Source organism: Macaca mulatta, chromosome 13 (genome assembly GCF_049350105.2).
Source record: "Macaca mulatta isolate MMU2019108-1 chromosome 13, T2T-MMU8v2.0, whole genome shotgun sequence".
NCBI lineage: Eukaryota > Metazoa > Chordata > Mammalia > Primates > Cercopithecidae > Macaca > Macaca mulatta.
In genome coordinates this window covers 51,363,209-51,369,208 of record NC_133418.1, presented here as the reverse complement: position 1 = coordinate 51,369,208, position 6,000 = coordinate 51,363,209, and the positions used below count along the sequence as shown (strand labels likewise).

Below are 6,000 nucleotides of genomic sequence, written 5' to 3'. Positions count from 1 at the left end.
GATGGAGGCTATGCTTGGGCTCAATTCTGTGGTCTCTTATCATCAAGACCGACCTAGCTTCCACTACTGCTGAGCGCCCAATCTTTCAGCAGCAAAAACCAATGGTAAACACCTAATATAGCATCATAATCTAAGAAGATCAGTCAGCCAACTGGTGGCAGGTTGATTTTATTGGATCCCTGTCAACGTATTGCCCATACTAGAATAGACATTTATTCTAAATATGTATTTGTCTTGCTTGCTTACCCAAAATGCTTCTGTTACAAATGCCATCCTTGAAATTACTGGATACCTTATTCCTGGTCATGGTATTCTGTACAACATTGTTTCTGGCTAAGAAAGAAGCAAGGCAATGGGCTGGCACATGCAGAAATTGCTGATCTTATCACTTGCCTCATTACCCAGAAACAACTGAGTATATAGAATGGTTAAATGGCCTATTAGACTCAGGTACTGAGCCAGGTGGAAGACAACTGGGGAAGTCAGGCGAGGGGAGTGGGTGTTGCAAAAGTCTGAACAAGTAACTGTTAATAATATATGGTGCTGTTTCTCCTACAGTCAGAATTCATGGATCTGGGAACCAAGGGGGTGAAAGTGGTAGTGTTATTTTAAAATATTGTGTCTAATGGCCCATGCTATAGTTCAAATGTGTCCCCCAAAAGTTCACAAGCTGGAAATTTAATTGTTAAATACATTTTAGCAATTAAAGAGGTGATTTAGGCAGTTGCCTTTAAGAGGCAATTAGTCCATGAAAGCTCTACCCTCATTAAGGGATTAATGCCATTATTGCAGGAGAGGGTTAATTATGAGAGTGGGCTCCCGTTAAAAACATGAAGTTCAGCCTCCATCCCTCTCTGCCTCTTGCATGCATGTCTCCTCATCATATGATGCCTTCCAGCATGGGAAGACCCTCACCAGATGCTGGCACCTTGCTCTTGGACTTCCCAGTCTCCAGAACCATGAGTCAAATACATTTCTCTTCCTTAAAAATTATCCAGTATGTGGTATTCTGTTACAGCAGGAAAAATGTACTAGGACAACTTACTAAATGTTTGCTTCCTGTTCTTTCCATTTTTGGCTCTATTGATTTAGAGGTTTCTGTACCCAAATAATTAATGTTTCCATCATTGGACAAAAGAAGGGCTCCACTGAATGGGAAACTGAAACTGTCACCTGATCATTTTGTATTCCTCATGCACCTGAATTAACAGGCCCAAACGGGGATTACCATTTGGCTGGAGTAATTGATCCAGATTATCAAAGCGAAATAGGAATACTGCTACAAAACTGAGTGAGGAAAAAATATATCTGAATACAGGTGAGCCTCTGGAACACTCCCTAAGAATGGCATATCCAGTAATAAAATCTAGTGGGAGACTACAGTACCCCTATGGTTTGGACCACTCCATGGATAAAATGGCTCAACTGGCTGAGACACAGGCTGAGAAAAAGGGAACATGATGTTGACATGATAGCATTTCAGTAATGTTCTGTAACTTGTGCCCAGCTGCAGAAATGAGGACTTTAGGAGCTATCTTATCATTCCTCAAATTATGCATATGCATATGTAATTACACATATATAAATATTTATTTTCAATTATACATTTTAATATTCCTTGTATCTTTCTACTGTTTTATATAAGGCAGATGTTTTTGTTATCTGATGCTGTATAAAAAACCACCTAAAAATTTAATGGTTAAAACAACAATTTATTAGCTTTCACAATTCTGTGAGATGACTGGGTACTCTGATTTCATGTGGGAGCTAGAGCACATCTTTCAAATATTTTTTTTTTTTTTGAGACAGAGTTTCACTCTTTTTGCCCAGGCTGGAGTGCAATGGCGCGATCTCGGCTCACCGCAACCTCCGCCTCCCGGGTTCAAGCGATTCTCCTGCCTCAGCCTCCCGAGTAGCTGGGATTACAGGCATGTGCCGCCACCCCGGCTAATTTTGTATTTTTAGTAGAGACAGGGTTTCTCCATGTTGGTCAGGCTGGTCTTGAACTCCCGACCTCAGGTGATCCACCTGCCTCGGCCTCCCAAAGTGCTGGGATTACAAGCGTGAGCCACCGCGCCCGGCATCAAATAATTTTTTTTTTAAATTAAGTTGACCAGAGGAGTAATTCTATTGCTTATAACCAAAGAAGGCTAATTGGAACAGAAATTGGTACCTGAGAGTGTGTTCTAAGCAAAAGGCCCTCAAAGAAATATGGTGTATTTTGATTATCAGGCCAAGATAAGACAAGAGGCAATTACACTCCAATTTCTAACTGGGGCAAAGAAATGAATAGCTCATAGGACCCAGTGGAGAAATTCCAAAAGTTCTAGGGAACTTGGGAGCAGGTGCCTACAATAACCCCAGAGCCTGCTCAAATGGGCACCTTAACAAAGTGGCCCTGGTGGCAGGGATGGATGCCATATATGAACTAAAAAATATGAACTTCCTTTCACTAAATTTGAGCTCACTACGACCTGTTATGTATGCAATTGCTGAGAAGAGCATCCAGCTGTGAGCCAGTGCTATGATAGCAACAACTGCTGAGAAGATAAGTGAGTTGAGATCATGGGGTCCCATTACATCATGGATGAGACAGCAATTTTGGACTCACAGGAATGGGAACTTATTGCATATTTCATGTTGCGCTCACTGGTTCATCATATACTAAATATATTATGTCTATCTAGCTGCCTATCTAGCTATACACACACAAATATATACATACACATATAGATATATAAAACAAGATCCCTGGCTCATGCCTGTAATCCCAGCACTTTGGGAGGCTGAGGCAGGCGGATCACCTGAGGTCAGGAGTTCGAGACCAGCCTGGCTAACATGGTGAAACCCCTATTTTAGTCTCTACTAAAAATACAAAAATTAGCTGGGAGTAGTGACAGGTGCCTGTAATCCCAGCTATGCGGGAGGCTGAGGCAGGAGAATCACTTGAACCTGGGAGGCAGAGGTTGTAGTGAGATGGGATAGTGCCACTGCACTCCAGCCTGGGAGATAGAGTGAGACTCCGTCTCAAAAAACAAACAACAAACAAACACCAAAAAACAAAAACAAAAACAAAAACCCACAAGATTTCTCTCTACATATGCCATATATTAACTTTTATAATTTTTTCTATTGTAAAAGCCTTATAAAAATGAAGCTATTAATGGAACAACTTAGCCCTTAGTGGAAATGACTCATCCTAAGGGAGACTTCGCCACCAGGAGTCAATGGCAGGTTATAATCAGCTTCCCCTCCACCCACTCAAGCACCTGGAGATGCCCTTCACTTTCTGCCCACCTAATGCCCCCAGGGGTCAGCTGGGAGAGGAAATTAAAAGTTCTCCAATAGGCAGATATCTATATCAGCTCCAGTGAAACCACATTTATTCCAGTGTTCTATTCAGAATGTTTTGACCAGCCAGTTCAATTTGAAGTTCATTTATTTCTTTTAACAATGTTAACCAAGTACCTCCTTATATGCCAGAGGCTGTTTTAGGGACTAGGCATGCAGTAGTACAAAAAACACACCAAATCCCTTTTCACACTACCTAGAGAGGGGTCCATACAGTGTTGTTCTGGATTGCCATCATAACTTAAAGGAAAATGTTCACAAAGTCTGGAGTCCTTAATGTTCTGCAAATGAAAGAGGAGGATGTCATCGAGTTCCTTGCAGCAGGAAGCCATTTAGATGGTACCAACCTTGACTTCCAAATGGAACAGCACATCTATAAAAGGAAAAGCGATGGCATCTACATCATAAATCTGAAGAAGACCTGGGAGAGGCTTCTGCTGGCAGCTCGTGCCATTGAAAACCCTACTGATGTCAGTGTCATATCCTCCAGGAATCTTGGCCAGCAGGCCATGCTGAAGTTTGCTGCTGCCACAGGAGCCATTCCAATTGCCAGTCACTTCATTTCTGAAACTTTCACTAACCAGATCCACTGGCAGCCTTCTGAGAGCCACATCTTTGGTTGTTTACTGATCCCAGGGCTGACCACCAGCCTCTCAGAGGCATCTTATGTTAACCTGCCTATCATTGTTCTGTGTAACACAGATTCTTCTTTGCACTATGTAGACACTGGCATTCCTTGCAAGAAGAGAGCTCACTCAGTGGGTCTGATGTGGTGGAGGCTGGCCCAGGAAGTTCTGAGCATGCGTGACACCATCTCCCATGAACAACCATGGGAGGTCATGCCTGATCTCTACTTCTACAGAGATCCTGAAGAGATTGAGAAGAGCAGGCTGCTGCTGAAAAAGCTGTGACCAAGGAGGAATTTCAGGTAGCTCTTGAGTTCACTGCTGCTCAGCCTGAGGTTGCAGGCTGGTCTGAAGGCGTGCAAGTGCCCTCTGTGCCTATTCAGCAGTTGCCTACTGAAGACTGGAGCGCTCAGGCTGCCACAGAAGACTGGTCTGCAGCTCCCACTGCTCAGGCCACTGAATACATAGGAACAACCACCGAGTGGGCTTAAAGCTGTTCTTCCACAGGCTCTTAAGCAACATGGAAATAAGTCTGGTGGAAAATAAACATCATTTTCTAAAACAAACAAACAAACAATCAAACAAAAAGCAAAAAATTGCTTCTCATGGAGCTTGGGTTCTCATGGTGGGAAGCGAGACAAACAATAACTAAATAAATACATTTGGGTGGTAATAAGTGCTAAGAAGAAAAATAAAACATGGGCAAGGGTGTGGGGATGTTGGGTTATCACAGAAGGCCTCTAGTAGGGCAGAGACTCTGGACTGTGTTCCAGGCAGTGAGAACAGCCCACGCAAGGGCCCTGAGGTGGCAGTGTGCTCTGCACGTTGAGGAACAGTGAGGAAGCCAGCATGGCTGGAGTGGTGTAAGCAAGGGGCATGAGTAAGAGTTTGGATCTGGAGGTATTACAATGGAAGCCAGATCATGTAGGCTCCTCTAGGCTTTGGTTAGGACTCTGGATTTTATTGTGACTGTGGTTGAAAACCCTTGTAGCATTTTGAATAGAGACATGAAATACTCTGTTTAATGATTTAGTGGGATCACTCTTGCTCCCCTGTAGAGAATGGTCTTGGTCTTTGATGCAAACCAGTTCCATGCCTCTACATTTCTTCATCTTCAGCACATAAAAATGCAAGCTCCCCGCATTTCCTCTCACTGTAGGGCTTTCATCTCCCTATTTCTGCAAGTCTCTCTCTTGGGCTTATCTTCCACTGGTGACCTCCCTTCTCCAAACTTATGTTGCAATTGAAGGCAAACTTCCCTGCCTAAATAGCCTTTCACCTCATCCCATCCTTAACTGACACCTCTCTTGCCCCTGAGGACACAAATGTCCTTGCAACCTCTGCAGGGCAGGTTGACATGTTCCCATGTTCTTCTTCTTATACAACAGAACCAACACTTAGACTTGCCTGCTCCCACTGACCCACTGGAAGCTTTTACACTGTATGGTTTAATGGGAAGCTGCACAGACTTTGTAGTCAGACTAGACTTGAATCTCCACTGCACCCCCTTTTACTGGCTGGGTTACATTGGGCAAATTATTTCACTTAATATGAGCCTTGGTTTCCTCACCTGTAAAATACATTGGACAATTTTTGTGAAGATTACAGGAAGCGATGATTGTAAAATACCCATTATAGTGCCCAGCACTCAAAAAACCTTACTCTTCTCTTCCCTCCTATCCCTTTGATAACCATATGACCCTCCTGTCACTTATCTGTATAGTGTGCTGGTAGAATGTGGCATTTGACTCACCTTGCTAATCCAGACTTCATCCCCATCTGTGATGGTTAATCTTAGGTGTCACCTTGAGTAGATTAAGGAATGCCTAGAAAATTGGTAAAGCATTATTTTGGGGGTATATCTGTGAGGTTGTTTCCAGAAATGATTAAAGTATGAATCTGAGTAGACTAGGTGAAGAAGATCTGCCCTCAATGTGGGCAAGTACCATCTAATTGGCCAGGGGTCCTGAGAGAACAAAAACAGAGGAAAGGCTAATGTATCTATCTATCTGCTTGAGCGGGG

At 43.2% G+C, this 6,000-nt stretch overlaps 1 pseudogene; it reads left to right on the top strand.

Annotated features, from left to right (window-relative positions):
- Nucleotides 1-3,484: 3,484 nt before the first annotated feature.
- Nucleotides 3,485-4,468, top strand: LOC114671801 (small ribosomal subunit protein uS2 pseudogene; annotated as a pseudogene).
- The last annotated feature ends 1,532 nt before the right edge of the window (nucleotides 4,469-6,000 follow it).